The following is a 17,204-nucleotide window of genomic DNA, read 5'->3' as shown; positions in this document are numbered from 1 at the left end:
TTTGGAAGGCTGCTGTGTTGTGTGTATTCTTAAGCGCCTGTTTGTAGTAAATCATTGTCTGCCACTGGTTGGTTGGCTGGTTGTACGCAAAGTGGCAGAACTTTCATTTTTCACACATGACATGGCAAACAAATATGTGCATATGTAAATTAGGGTGCCTCACGAAATGAAGTCGCGGGTTTTCCATCGGAATTATAAAAATTTATTATATTTAAAAACTTTTGCCAAAATACTTCGGAAAAATATTAGGATTTATTCACGGTGGGAATAAAAATCGAGTTTTTTTATAAATAAAATTAGTTTTTAAAAATACCTATATTTTTTATTTTTTTTTTTTCAAAAAATCACATAAGATTATAAAAGACCCCAAGCTTAAAAGTTGTACATAAAAATGTTTGAACATTGTATCAACGGTTCAAAATAATGAGATTTTTTGAGGAATTTTAAAATTGGTCAAGGTCACGTAAGACTTAATATTTTTCAGAATTATTTAGGCTTAAGTCTTACAATATAATACATTTTATACATCCGATGGAAAAGCAGCACAAGTTTTTTTTTTTTTTTTTTTTTTTGTATGGAGAGTGATGCATTCTAATGTACATGCGTTCAGCAGCATTACAGAAAATCATGCATAATTCTAATTTTTGCTCTTGCAATTTTCAAACTCACATGCTCCCGACATATAAATATTTGTAACGCTTTGTAGAGTAGCTTGACGTAAGCATTCGCAGCAGCTTTCTCAAATGCGATTACTAAAAACAAGCAGCTAAATTCATTAGTGCAAAATACTTGAGAAATTCGAGCAGAAGAACGTGCTTAATGGTTGGAAGAATTGGTACTACACCTGAAGCTATAGGTTTGTGGATTTAGTAAATTTAAATTAAGATGTACAGTTGTCCTCAGAAGAGTAACTTTGATTTTTTTGCAAGTTTTGAGTAGTTTTTTTTTATTTGTTTTAGGTTTATTAATTTTTTATAAAAAATATAGCTCATTATACAACACGAACCATACAAAATCCAATTTCAAACTTAATGTAAAAATTTTAAAAATTCAGCAAATTATCATGAAAATTTCATATTTTTTAGCCAGAAGAAAATGAAAGAAGTGCCTCAACAAAAAAAAAAAAGAGAGCTTAACGTCACTGAGAAGCCGCAAAAATATTTGCTCAATTTTATTGAAAATATTAGTTAAAGAACTCGTTTTTATTTGAATAGTTTTACATTTTATTGCAACAGCGTTATGAAGCCAAAAAATTAAAATTGATAATTCCAAAACTGCTTTGCTGTCAGCTCCAAAACGCTTCTGAAAAAGCTTGCTGTATAAAGGCCTTCATATATGTAGCTACAGAAGCTTGAAAACTTTACTTCGCTCGGCTCGGCTCCGATTTCTGTGAGAACGTACCCTCAGCGCGAATTGTTCTGTTAAAGGCTTCAGCTGTATCTAGAAGTGCGCCGGCGCGCCGATAGCTTATTGCCACATTTTCGTTGGCTACTGCAATCCGTCGTATTGAACAGTCCTAGAATCATTATGCAACGTTGTCTAATGCCTTGAAATCTGTTCAAACTGAAGGAACTTTTCGAGGCCAAAAAAAGTTAAAAAAAAAAGAAGTAAGAAAGTCTAAGTTCGGGCGGAGCCGAAGATTAAATACCCGGCGCAAGTATTAAATATATGTTTTTTCACCTTTCCGAAAGTTACCGCTAGATGGTAAGCCGGGGTGTATCAATTTTGAGTAAATTAGCGTCCTTAAATTTCGAATTATTGAAGTTTCAAGCATTTCTGAAATTTACCGTTATATGTAAAGCGGCCGTAATTTTAGTCCGATTTCAATCATTTTCAACGTTTTGCTTATCTGTGGCAATTACAATAACCACACCGAGTTTGGTACAAATTGGTAGAACGGTTACCGATACACATATATGTGATCAATAGTGGGCGGTGCCACGCCCATTTTCCAAAATTTTACCATAAACGTATATCATGGTAAAGAATTGTTGCAAGCATCAATTTTGAATAAATTAGCTACGCCCATTTTTCAAAAATTTATTATATTCTTATTTTTCGTCTAGAAATTGTTGTAAATATCAATTTTGAGTGAATAACCTTCAGTAGTTACTAAAATATCGCAGCTTTCGTATTTCCGAAAATTACCGTTATATGGGATGTGGGCGTGGTTATTGTCCGATTTTTTAAATTTTCGGCCATTTAGTATGCTGTATCAAGGCCAACAACTGTGCCAAGTTTGGAAAGAAACTGGTGCAGCGGTTACCAAGCTATACACATATAACCATAAGTGGGCGTGGCTACGCCCATTTTCCAAAAATTTATAATAATCTTATTTTTCGTCTGAAAATTATTACAAATATCAATTTTGAGTGAATTATCTTCAGTAGTTACTAAAATATCGCAGTTTTCGTATTTCTGGAAATTACCGTTATATGGGAAGTGGGCGTGGTTACAGTCCGATTTCGCCCATTTTCAATACCAACCTACCTTGGATTAAGGGAAACCTACATACCAAATTTCGTTGAGATATCTCAATTTTTGCTCGAGTTATGGTGTACACGGACGGACGGACAGACAGACATGGCTTAATCGATTTCTTTTTTCATCCTGATCATTTATGTATACATTTGTCTATATCTATCTCGATTCGTTTTGGCAGTTACAAACAACCGTTATGTGAACAAAATTAATATACCCTTGTGCACAAGTGCGCTCGGGTATAAAAACGAATCATGTTCTTTCTTCAACCGTGCGCTGCGCTGACTTGCTAGCACTCACTGGGAACTCTTTTGATCATGCTTCTGAAACATTTGTGCACCCAAAGCCTCTATATAAGTCAGGTATTCGTTTGCCGTCTTCGTACATACATATGTCGCTATGTTGATTTAGAGGTCAGCTATATAAAGACTGCGTCTGAAAAAGTTTGCACCATTGTTTTATTCAATCTGAAATTTTTTTCGTAGTAAGCTTTGAAAGAAATGTCAGAAATATACTATTTTCAAATATTTTCGCTAGACGCTTTTATTCGTTTAAAAATGGCAAGCGAGTTGGAAGCATGAAAAACGATTGTGAAAAATTTTCAAGACAACCCTCAGTGGACATTAAAAAAAAAATGCTCGGGAGCTAAGAGTAAGCCCAAAAACTGTATCAAGGGGGTTGGAAAACTTTAAGAAGAATTTGGTTGTGACTCGGAAGCCAGGTTGCAACAGAAAACAGGGCATCAGTGGCCAAAATAAGAAACTACGGGCAGAAAACTGGAGCAGAAGGTGGAATGTTCCGAGTTTTTTGTTCCTGGTTTGGCAAGCCATCTGCAGCTCTGACGAAAGGAGCAGATCCTTTGTAATTACGGGAAGAACAAACTTACAAATATATATTTAGGAATGCCTGGAAAGCAGGCCATACCCTTTTCGAAGACTGCCAGAGGTTTCAACTTTCTTTTGACCAGACCTAACCTCTTGTCATTACAGCAAAATGGCTTTGGAATGGTACTCAAAGCACAATGTGCTCTTGGTGCCTCGAGAAGCAAATCCACCGAACTGCCCAGTCGAAAAATACTGGGCGTTGGTCAAAAGAGAAATCAAGGCAACAAAGAAAGTAGCCAGAAATGGTAGATTTTTGGGGAAAAGTGGTGTGCAGCAACTCGAAAAGTATCAGATAATACTATGAAATCCTTAATGGATGGCTGGGGTGCCAGAAAGGTTACATTTTTTCATTTTTTTTTTTTTTTTTTGAATTTAGTGAATATACAATTTTGTCAAACGCAGTCCTTAGTTTATGTAAATCAATCGATATTTAAAAATGTGTTTTGACCTAATTTCACATTAGATGCAAATTACCTCCTAGCAACAAATTACTTCAAAGCTATAAAGGACTTTGCTTACAGGAGCCAGCCTACAGTCAGTCAGGGATCGAAGGAAGCTTGACTCTTGTTTGCTGGTGCTTATTTAGGCTTGGCAGGGTGTTCTAAATGAATAGAAATCAATCTTGACAAATTTCGGATTATATGCTCATATGACATAGCAACGTAGACGATGACTGATAAAGGAGAGATGGATGGATAAGTAGGCACTTGGTTGGTATAACTGCAAAGAGGAAAACATTTCAGAAAAATTTATTTGGCTATGTTAAAAACTTCCCGAAAATGGTGCCCCAAACCGAATGTATTTTAAAATTATAAAAGGGCTGAATAAAAGTACAATTGTAGCTGCTTTTCCATCACCAGTACGTAGATAAATGCATTTCAACAAATCAACAGCTCCTTGGGAAATTTGTATGCGGGCGTCTAATAAAGAGCTTCAATGAAAAGATTTAATGAAAATTTCATTCACATCTTTTGGCTTTCCTTGATTGGATAGAACAATAGATGAACAACAAAAGAACAAATTTGAGTAAAATTTAGTAAACTATTTAGCCAGGCTTCAGTAAAGAAGCAGAGATCAGTGTTAGAGATAATTAAAATATAAAAGTTTCATAATGAAACAATGCTGCCAGCAATTAATTTATTTGTATAAAATGTGTGTGAGTTGTGAATGCGCTGCAGGAAAATTTTCAAATCAAACATAAAATGTAAAACCACTACTCTATATGTATGTATGTATGTATGTGTGTCTACCAAAATAAACGATCTTAGCTCAAGTTTATGGAGCTAAGCGGAAAGTACACAAATGATTTAAGGCAACAAAATTTGCAACACCACAAATGACTAATACCACAATGGGTTAAAATACTTAAGATTATAGTAAAGATAAATGAAAAGAGAGTGGGCACTGTCGCGAGCCACGAGTAACAAAAGCAGCCAACAACCAGCAGCAAAACAGGAACGAAATAAAAAAACAAAAACAAAAGCTCGAACAATTTTTCAAAAGCAATTGCAACTGGAGACCCACAGAAATTGTAATCCGTCGCTGTGGTCACAATTGCGGGTTTACTTTACTTTACTTTACTTTACTTTACTTTACTGCACCACCATGCAGCAGCACGCCTAAGTAGTCAAAAGCAAGTCGCAAAACTCTAACCGATACATAAAAAAGCGAAAAGTGAAAAACGACGCAGGAGAAAAAGAAAAAGGCAAATAAACTCAGCTACACGACCGCTGACAAGGAAACTTTAAGATGCTGCAAGTTGCAAGCGGCTAGAAAACAATGCAAAAAAAAAGACTAACAGGTTCAGAAACTTAATCCGTCTTCTCCGAGCCAAGGCGATGCAATACGCTTCACAGATCGAGGGGGAGGGGGAGGGGCAGGTGATGCGAGTGCACGAGCGTTAAATGAGGGAGTCAGTGAACAGCAAGCAAGCAACCAACAAACTGCAAGCTGCATAACAACCGCTCTACAGAGGAGAGGAGAGTAAGTAAAAAAGTTGAATTGTTAGTCATAACAAAAAATATGTATGTATGAATGATGTTTGTAATAGCAGCAATGCAAACACCAACAAAATGACCAGCCTCACAGCGGCAACAACATAAATAACGGCAATATTAAAACAAAAAAACAAAAAACAATCGAATGCAGCATTCGTATGCACTCGTTCGTACATATGCACCTTCTAACCACCGTCTCGAGCATGTCTGCAATCTGCGCGCGAATACCCATAAAGCAATCAGCATAAGACGTTGTTTAGACGTTGCAACAAGTGGAGTGGAAGGTAGAAAGCGCATGAAGTATTGTTGAAGATGGAATTAGACGACCAGATAAACGGCTGGTTGGAGATTTACAATTGGACTTACGAGTCGCCGCAGGGCGCGCAAACACTTGTCGTCGTCAAGGGCGCACAGCAAATGCAAACAGCAAGCAGTGTGTGTATGCCGCCCCGTGCGGAGTTGCCAGACACTTGGGAGGGTGTGAATAAAAGCTTCTAAATAAAATTGCAGGTTTTGGATTAAATATTAGGTACACTATGCTATTTATTTACTGGCACTAATTCGACTTCGAAGATAGTCGCCTGGAAGCTAGGCTAATAAAAGCATAAACAGACGGCAGCGTTGAACCGGATCAACTCGGGAATTAACTGCAGTTGATCTGGATTAAGTCCGAGTTCAAGCTTTAAGATGGCACACCAGGATGACAAGAACCGGGTGAATCGCTGTTAACTATTTATAAAATTTTTTTGTAAGCGAATGCGAATGCAAATATCACAAAGAAACGATAACAAAATCTATTTTTATATATCGATGGCTGAGTGGAAGATTGACCTATCTCGCCAGCCAGTTCGAAAACGCTCTATCTCAAAAAACTTTTCAAGAACGCCCTATTTCAGAACTCATTTCAAAAACGCCCTATCTGAGCTGTCGATTCAAAAACATATTTGCAATACATTTTGAAGTGAGATAGGGCGGTTTTGAACCGAATTTTGAGATAGGGTGTTTTTCAATTAAATTCTGAAATAGGGCGTTCTTGAAAAGTTTTTTGAGATAGAGCGTTTTCGAACTGGCTGCCGAGATAGGTCGATCTTCTACTTAGCCAACGATATGAAAGAAAATGCGCAACACCCTCAACAAGAATTCTAAAAAAAATCTAAAAATCAGGTAATTTTTAGTGACTTGAAACTTGAGCTTAACTATACTAAAATTGAATTGGCTGCAAAACTGCATACTCGAAAATTTTCTAAATATTCTGAATAAAAAGTTGGAAATTTTGAGGAAAATTTTTTGAGGTTTGATTCAATTTTGTGAACTTCGTGCAATTTTTTAATTTTTATTTCTATGGTTTCTGTTATGGATCGAACTATATTTTGAATTAAATCGATATCAAAATCAATTGTTAATCGATTAATCGGTTAATTGATTAATCGAAAGTATTCGACTAAATCGGTTAAATCTTTAACCGAATGGAAATAACGGATTATAATCGGCTATTCGATTAATCGTGCTATCACTAGTTCACAAGCAGTGATATTTCCTGACTTTTGATTTGGCTCACTTTAGATCTAGGTATGCGATATGTAAACCATATCCACACCAAAAGCTATAAAAAATCGATAGTCATGTATATTTACACCGATAACAAAGTCGATAAAAATCCTGTTATTTTAAGAATTGACAATTGTCTTACGAGACTTTTGTCTTTCGAAAGACAATGGTGGGTTGAAAGACACTTGCCAGAATTGCTCTTTTAGACTTTTGTAGTTGTTTTAATTAATTTTTTATTTTTTTGAATTTTTTTTAAACAACATGGAGGATTGAAAGACACTTGTCAGAATTGCTTTTTTAGACTTATTTAGTTGTTATTCTTTTTTGTTTTTTTTTTAAGTTTTAGATTTCATTAACACAATGAGAGAAACATTTTTTTTTTTTTAATTTCACTTCATATTTAGAAACTTATTTTATTTTTTTCTTTTTTTAAATAATTATTATTTTTTTAATTTTTTTAATTGTTAGATTTTATTATTTTAAAAAGAAAAACATTTTCTATTTAATTTAATTTTTACAAAACTTGTTGAAAAAGAACTTTCAATTAGTCTTTCGTAAGACAGCAAAGAGCTTTCAAGACAGTTGCCAGAATTGACAATTTTCTTACGAAAGACTCTTGGCTTTCAAAAGATTGTAGTGAGTTGAAAGACAGTTGCCCGAATTGTTCTGTTAATTTTTTCTTATGTGAATCTTCCTGCAGGGTATTTACGTTATACCTCACCAAATTTGGTGTGGAGTGAAGCTAGTTTCGGTGCCATCTTCTTGTTTAACTTTATCTGGTTATCGCATTTGTTTCATTGAAAATTTACATACGTACTACCCATTTGGGGAATTCAAATTGTGTCACTTTCGCCTAATGAACTAAATTCCCAACAGGGCCAACACGATTTCGAGTTGCTTAGCTAAAGTGTGTAGATTTGCGACAAGTGGTAGTTAATTTCAAAACAAAACTTTTACTCCGCTTAATGAAAAGGCGAATACAAGCAACGAAGATTTCGAGACGAACAACAAATGTGACTGTGAAAACAATGAAAAATAAACGGCAATTGTTTATTGAGTGTACAGGAGTGGGGGTATGTGTTTGTGCTACAGTAAGTGAGTAAATAAATAAGTAAGCAAGTAAGTAAGTAGGAAGAGCAAAGTAAATTCAAGGCAAAGTGAAGCCACAGGCAAACAAATAATGCTTAGTAGATATATTTAGACGTAAAAGTGAGTGCATGACGAACAACATTACGCCAGGACCGAAATGGGTGGAGGGGGCTACAATAGTTAGGGCCGACTGCTAGGAGTATTGTAATGCTTAAACGCCTAAAAAGCGACACTTGAAGCCAAAATGCGAGCAGCAACTTGAGCAGTAATGGGAGCAGCAACAACAGCAGCAGCAGATACTCAACCAAGCGTGCGATGAATGGATGTAAACTGAACGTTTTTGTGGGTTGATGAGCAATTAAATGCAACTCCGCCCAAGCAAAAGGCAATGCAACGAATGAGGACGACTCTGAGGAGACTCTTAGGAAAAGTTACATTGCACGCGTATGTGTTTGTGTGTATGCGCGAGTGTAGGTATTTGCTTTGCCGTCCGCGCAACTCATCAACGTCATGCTGCTGACATATAATCCCTGTATGAAGCTACAAATGTCGACCAGAAAATTAATTTCACAAAAGCCGACGAGAAAAGGGAAAATGGGCGCAACAAAAAACAACAACAACAGCATGAGCAGATATAATGCAAAATACACAAGTGCATATATATATGTAAATAAAGTGCAAGGAGTACAAAAGACGGCTAATGAAGATGTAGTTTACAGACGCAGGTGATGATTAAGTTGGCAATTGTTAGAGTGTTGGTGTCAAAATGCGAAGTGCTGCCGCCGCTATAGGCGAACATAAAACACGTAATAAATAGGCATGCAAGTGCTAACGGCTGTGGCATGCAACATAGAGCATAAAAGTGCAACTTAATATAAGTGAAAGATGCAAGTCGTTTCAAATTCTTGGGCAAGCGTGAAAAAATGGAAGGACACTTAGAGGGCGAAAAAAAATGCAACTAAAAGAATAAATAAATAGAAAATACTATCTACAAAAGATATGAAAATCTAGAGAAATTTAAGCGACTAATGCGCCTTTTAATGTTGGCGGGCGGCATTCAAGCTGTGGCAACATGCTGGGGCGAGTGTGCAAGAGCTGCATGGATGCATGCTTGTGCGCAAGGTGTCATATTGCCCGAAGAAATTTATGCACCTTCGTATGCACCTACATATGTACATATGTATGTATGCACGTGTGCGCTTCAGAATGACTTTGTAGACAAACAGAAATTACCTGGGACGTAGGTGGACTATAAAAGTCATAAAAGAAGCCGTTATGTGCAAAAGTAAACTTCTTAAGTGCGCCAGCAATATTTCCTGTTTAAAAATAAGGTAGCTAGACGAAGTTGTATAGGCGACGACGACCAAGATGGCACTAAGAGGGCTGTGAAGGCGCGGACCGCTATGCTGAGCATCATTAAGATGCCCATTGAGATGCAAGGGAATGCTGGAATGGACGTCTCTAAGGTGTGAAGGCTGCGAGTTATATTTAGCACAAGATGCCGGAAAGACCCAACGATAGCACATAAAAGGTGACAGACTAGACAGCATCGTGCCCAAGGCAAGTGATAACAAGGCTAGCTGGAGTACACTCTTCATTCCATTCTGCAGGCAATCACGAGCAAAACAAACGAACAAAAAATGAATAAAGTGTAAAACAACATGCAATATCCTGACCGCTCGACAGACACACACACACACAAAGAGAGGCGAGCGAGCAACCCGCTACTTTTCTCAGACATGCAACCTGGCAGCAGCTTAACACAAATCATATTGCAACATGCCGTTGCCGGAAACGCCGCAAAGCACAGCGTACCTGTATAAGCATGAGAAAGGAAACGCGGAAAACCGCGAAAAAAAGCGGCGAAGCAAGGAGGCGAGCGCAAGTTATGGCATTAACTAGGAGCGCGACAAGCGAAACATCGCAAACTTGCAACAGCAAAAACACAGCCGTTCCTACTAGTCTAGGACACGGAGTACTCAAGCACTTGCACACGCTGACACAGGAAAGGATTTGTTGCAAAAGGCGCGAGTGACAGCACCTTGAACCAGTTGTCTTCACACACAACTGCACAATGGGCCAACGTCGACTATTTAATAGCCTGCAAGCACACATACATACATAAATACTTAGGGAAGCTGCTTTATAATCAAGCCGAATGGGCCGTTTGAGATTTTTCAGTCTCATTCGTTGTCTTTTATTTTTTAATGTTAGCAAAAGGAGTGCGGCAAAAATGCAATGTAATAAAAAGTGAAATGTTTTAGGTATCATAGGCAGGATGTGGTAAGTGGAAGGTATGGCGCGGGAGCACGCGTTGCATGGCAGTGTTGTGTTTAGTTGCAGGAAAGCAAAAACACAAAAGGTAGTAAAAAGTAATCAGGTGGGGCGAAATATGAGTGTCAACTGCAAGTCAAAGTCATAATTTTCACACCACCCGTTGGGGGTAAAGCAGCACTGTCGAAAATGAGGAAAAACGACTGCTGTTGCGGAAATGACAATAGAATGGAGAGAAAATCTCCTGGCATGCACTTGGCGAGTACATTCATCTGTTGTTGGCAATCATCATTTGTTTTGGTTATGCTTGAGTTGCCGGTGAGTGTGGCAAATGCAATTGCTAGCAGTTGGAAGTGGTTTTAGTAACAGCTATAGGTGGACATAATTTTTTATTTTTTTTTTTTTTTGTGAAAGTAAAGGGACGCCAAGGGAAAAATATTCACAAGAAGTACGATAGAATGCGCATATTTAAAATGAGGTGAATATGAATATATGGTGAACTTTGGTGGTGAAAATTCCAGAACAGTAAATGAATTTATGGTACTTTACACGAAAAGTTACAGCTTTTTTTAAACTGAAGCTTAAGCGAACAAAGCGAAGGAAATTTGATTTGGGAAGGGTTTTAATCAAAGGCAAGACTCGTTTCACTTTTTAGTGTAAACGAAAGTTATGCTTCTAAGCTCGCTGATGTCCAAGTGTATCGAGCATGGAATTACAGTAAAAAAGGTGTCTACTTGTACTGCCATCCGTGCTTGAGGACCAGGCGGAGATAAATTTTCTTAAATGGGGTTCTTTTACAAAAAGAAAATAAAGAATAATCGAACATTAAACTGCAGAACCGCTTGCTAAATCTAACTAAATAAATTGGTTGCGTCTACGAGTTTCAATAAATTTGCTTAGGTCTACGAGTTCTACCTTCACTATCTCTGCCAGACTGGTGTAAAATCGTCGTGACTGTAGGCCAGCCCTTCGGCAACGAAAGTGGTTAATTTATTCCTTCTCAGTCCCATCTCTGCAGAGAGCACAGAGAGCACACGACAGTTTTTACCATTTATCTTTTGTTTGTTTAATGTTCCTTATTTTTATTCAAAAGTATAGCTCTTTATATAACAAATACCATATACATAAATCCAAATTTCAAACTTTGTACAAAAATTATAAAAATTACACAAACTTTGTATCCCAATTCCAAGCATTTTATGTTTAATTTCTAGAATAATTTTTGGTATGCAGTTTTATCGCTTATTAAATTCTAGTAAAGTGCTAAAAAATCGCGTTGATTTTTGATAATTTTTTTGCTGGCAGTATCACCCATTTTCTTCCATACAAAGTAAATTTTTATATAAAAAAGAGTGCATAGGCCCGTCAGAAAAAAAATTTATCAAAAATCAATGCGATTTTTTAGTAACCTAAAACTGTTACTTTATTATACTAGATTTTAATAAGCGATAAAACTGCATACCAAAAATTAATTTAGAAATTCGAATTAAAATAAAAAATTTGTTTCATCTTTGTACAAAGTTTGAAATTTGGGCTAATACGGTTTTTGTTAGATAAGGAGCTAAACGTTAATAAAAAATTAATGAACCTTAAAAAAAGCAAAAGAAAAGTAGTCAAAACTGGTAAAAATGTGGATGTGCTGTCTTTTGTCGCGGGCTGTATACCAGTGCAGTTCCGAATAGACTATTTAACTTTGTTTTTCCTGTACGATGACCACATGGCCATCTAATCCGTAGAAATAGGCCACCGTTTGTTTTGAAAAGCTATATCCACGAATAACTTTTATTTCAATAGGCTGGTTTTGGGAGGTCACTGCGATCAATTGCGTTTTTTTTTAAGGCTCATAAGTATGTGTGTATTTATAGATTCAAGATACGTCACCTGTGCTATTATTAAACACACCACTCCAAGCAACACAATCGCATTTTTCCAACAATTTTCACTCAACACGTTTTGCTGCCAACTATAAACTTAATTACTATGGGAGACGAATGTAATTTATGAATCTATTTAAGTGATTGTACGTGTTGTTTTCTTAAAGGGCAGCGCTATCAAAGTCTCAAAAGGCATACATATGTAATCAGTCAATCGTTAAGTACGAAAAAAAAATAAAATAAATATTTGAAGGACAAGTACATACTTCTCAAATTATTAGGCCGAGTTTCTCCTCTTAGTATTGATATGCGCATGGCATTGTCACACAAATGCACTAGCCTAGAATTTTACGTCGCATTTTAAGGTTGCAGACAGAGTGGAAGCAAAGCCGGAGATGAAGACGAAAAAAAGTGCAGAAGTAAACATATGAAAGTGATCCCTGTGTAACAAAGACGAAGCTTGAAACTGTGCGGCACTGTTTTCAAAGACGAATTGCTTGCTGTGATGCGTTGTTTACATTTTATGCAGATGAGAAACTGGGAATGGGCTCAATTTTTGACAAGATGTAATCAAACGTTTAAATTGACATTCTGTATATTCGAAAAATTTCTGTTCGCCTTGCCGTAACCCATCACACAAGTGATGATTTCGTGAACTTTCTTTCAGTTTAATCTGAAGACGTGGCTTTTCATAATTCTTCTTCTGAAGACGAATACATTTTAATTGTACCTATTGCATAACATTCGTCTTCCGCTAAGTATACTCGCGAGCTTGCCCGAATCGCAAGCAATTCGTCTTCGGCCGCGTCTTCATCTTTAAAGCACACAGACGACGGCGTTAATCCGGATCAACTCGGGAATTAACTGCAGTTGATCCGGATTAAGTCCGAGTTAATCCGGATCAACGCTGCCGTCTGTTTAAGCTTTAAAGCTCCGACTCGATTTTCAGTACAAATTTTTGAGCGTAAGCTCATTCCATCATTGTAAGGGTTGAGTCTGGGCTTAAGGTCACTTTTTATTCATGACACCCAATGTGCTCAGTTGCGATAAATTTCTATACTAGGGAAGTTACGAATGTCATATATTTCACATACGTGAATGCGAATGTTAAAAATGGTGCGAATCCCTAGCACAAGCGAATGCGAATGCAAATATTCGTTACATCCCTAGTTCGTACATATGTATCTATGTATAGTGGAGGAAAAAATAATCGAAATAAAAAATTTTCTCAAATTATGGATATCTATTTTTCTTTTGATTAAACTTTGTACGGAATTCACAAAAAAAAATCTAAATTTAAAAAATTTGTTATAAAATTTTTAACTTTTTCATCAGAGTTTTTAGAAAAATTCTAGGTATGCAGTTTTTTACAATAAAATTTAGTATAATGATATCAAATTTAGAATTGATTTTTGAAAATTTGAAATTTTCGCCGAGGGTGATGCGCATCTTCTTCCATAAAACGCATGCACGAAATCCGTTTTTATTTGCTGAACACCCTCGGTTAAAAACATCTCAAAAAATGAACTAAAACTTAGTGGGCTACAAAACTGCATTCCCAGAATTTTTCCAAAAACTCAGATTAAAAAGTAAAAAAAAAATTATCACAAATCTTAAAATTATATTTATAATTCTTTTGTGTATTCTGTACAAAGTTTGAAGTGTTGATTTATAGGTTTTTTTTATATAATGAGCTAGACTTTTAGAAAAAATTATTAAACATCAAATAGTCAAAAGAAAATTATACAAAACTTATACAAATTTTTTGTTTTTATTATTTTTTTCCACCACTGCATGTATGTACCACAACGAAAACTATGCAACTCAAAGTTTCAAACCTTGTATAAGATTTATAAAAAAATCGTCAGAATTCATTTCAAACTTTTTAATCAGAATTTTTAGAAAAAATCTGGTATTCAGTTTTATAATTCACTCAATTTTAGTAGAATATTGATAAAGTCTCAGGTCGCGTTGCTTTTTTTTAAATTTTTTTTTTGGGTTTTACACATTATCTTTCATACAAATTAAATACGTATGTAAGTTCGAAAATTTTTTTAATGGAAGCAAAAAAAAACTCAAAAATCAACGCGAATTCTTAGCCGGTTGAAACTTGAACAATAATAAAATGGACTATAAAATTGCATACCTGTTTTTTGTTCTAGAAATTCTGATAAAAAAAAGTTTACAATTTTAAACACCGTTTTTTGAAATTTAGCGATTATTCATAAATCTTTTACAAGCCTTGAAAAGTTGGGTTGCTTGCTTATCAATGTGGTATAAACATTAATTTTGTAAAAAAATTAAAATAAATTTAAAAAAATTTAAATAAAGGCAAAATAAATTACAAAAATGTAAGTAAGGAAAAATAAATGGTCAACACTTATAGTAGTGTCCCTAATTACGTGCCCACCACTGTATGTATGTGAACACATATGTTCATATAGGTGTATGTATGTATGTATGGAGTGTCTGTACACACTGAAATGCAATTTTTTTATTTAATTAACATATTCAATAAATTAATTAAAGGCTGTTTACATAGCGGGCGATAGATGTTCACGAAAGATAAAAGCTCACAAAAAAAAAATTCCGAACAATATAATCATTAAAATGTATGTACAATGTACATATGCATGTATAACGCGCAATAATGGGAAAACGCTATTAATATGTATGTCTATATAAACAGCATGCTAGCAGCTATTGTTACTTTGTATTAGATGGAGGTAGGTAGACTTCAAAACATAGCCGGGTTGCTCGGCAGTGAGCAAAGTTCAAAGTTAAATATGCTTTTAATCTAAGTACCAACTACAATGAATTTTCGCTCATTTTATTTCACTGCCAATGTGCATACATACATACATGTGGAAGTAAGCAAAAACAATAACAAAGTATATACGCCAAGCAATCAGATATATCCAATACGTTTATTTATATTAGGGGCTTTACAGAACAGCCAACCGCACATTGTATTTATTTGGTTACTTTTTTGCATATGTGGCAACAACAAAAATTGTCATGATGCGGCATTTTTGTGGCGTGGCGTGGCGTGATTGTCATGGCGATTGCACCGCTTTGACGTGGTCGCGCTGCCTTTCGCTTGATTTGCGTTGAGTTGACGGCTGACTAGTTGGTTGGCGGCGTTGCGTTGCTTGATTGTGCATTCCGGCAGTGATGCGATAGATTGCATGCAAATTATTTTTTTTCTATTTCGCAAGGAGGTTTCCCACTACCTTTTCTTATGTATATATGTATTTTTTAGTTTGTTGTTATTGTATATGTTTTCAATATTTTTCGTTTCTCACTGCCAATAGCAATGGCAGGAAACGGATGTTGACTTAATGCAATGTCGCGTTGCGCATACGAAATTTTTCCACATGCAAATTCAAAGAGATACAACTCCATAAATATGCATATATACAAGTATGCTATAGATTTTCACTTCAAAAAAAAATTTTTTCTGCGGCACAAAAGAGTTGAAATTAATAAATGCAGGCTAACTTTCAATGCAAGCACAAAATGTCAAGCTAATAAATGGAATAGTTGGAATTTCACACAAGCACACTCAAAGCAAACATTTAATGGAATCTAAAAAAAAAAAACAAAAGAAAAATAATTATAACAATATGTTCAAAAAATTATGCTTAAAAACACATGTTATGCTAGCAACTTGAGGCAATAAAAAACATTTACGCTCTGGTTGTTGTTATATGAATGCAAAGGAACGCTGCTGTGTATAATATTCATATGTATTAGGGGTGTCAATTTTTCCGCTCTTTACGATCCCAGGATTTTCGAGATGTGCTTATCAAAATCGCGTTTTTATTTTTTCTTTCTGACGTCAGGATTTATTTCAAAGAACTTTGTAATTTCAGAGATATGATTAATTCCAAAAATTATTTAAAAAATTCAATGCAATGTAGTATAAAAATATGGGTACCAAATGAAAGAGGAAATTTCTTTAGAATTTAAAAAAAATTTGGATTCACAAGGACGAATAGGCATTTTTTTAAGCTGATAAAGTTAGAAGGACGAAATTCGAAGACTTAATCTAGTTTCTATAAGTCTTTAAAATAAAATTTTTTTAAAAGCAAATATTGCGAAATTTCAAGGAACAAATTTTAAAAGGGCATTTTCAATAATCCTTATGTACCAAATCAATAGTCCTTATGTACCAAAAAAATTGAATCTGATTAATTTCTAAAGAATTTCCACTTTAATTTGATATCCATACTTCTTCTCTAAGCACAATTCACTGAATTTTTTAAATCAATTTTGAATTACTGACGTCAGAGTGAAAAACTAAAAAAGCTATTTTACTATATTTGGGCCATGGTTTCGCGAATATATTGATATTTGTGTTTAAAATTTACTATCGCACGGTGTTATATGTATAATGAGCTAGACATTTATAAAAAAAATATTAATTACTAAATCAAAAAAAATGTGGCCAATACTGGTCAAGAAAAGGAGTTTCTATTACTGCCATCAGTGCAAATTACAAACAGGGAAAATCCCGGGATGTTTGGCACCTAAAAAAGGCCGGGATACCGGTATTAACATTCCTAATATGCACGTATATAGCAGGCATTCAAAATGTGTGAGAAAAAACAGCAAATAAACATATTCAACGCATTTAAAATAAGAATGCTTGTCATCATAGAGAATTCCGCGCACGTACAATAACTCAAACTAAATTTTTTAAATCACGAAGTGCTACATGCACATATTAGCATATGCATAGCATACTAGGGTGGTCCAAATTAAGTAAAGTCGGAATTTTAATGCTCTAACCCCCAGGATTGTTCTACATATATCGAAAAAATATACCCCTTTTTATTTTGAAATCAACAATAAAATACTCGGAAAACTCGAGACTTCCAACAACAATACCCAATTGTTTATTTAAGCATTTTTTAATACTAAAGATTGTTTATTTATCACCCATTGCATTTTCTGGGAGTTTTAGCGGACCTATAAAATATAGTTACAATGAAAAAATTTTTAAATAATTGGCTATTATTTTTGGAAATTTCGTGAAGAGAAACAGAGTTTTC

Source organism: Rhagoletis pomonella, unplaced genomic scaffold, assembly GCF_013731165.1.
Source record: "Rhagoletis pomonella isolate Grant_MI unplaced genomic scaffold, Rhpom_1.0 Rhpom_scaffold_00012, whole genome shotgun sequence".
Taxonomy (NCBI): Eukaryota; Metazoa; Arthropoda; class Insecta; order Diptera; family Tephritidae; genus Rhagoletis; species Rhagoletis pomonella.
This window is presented reverse-complemented; position numbering follows the sequence as displayed.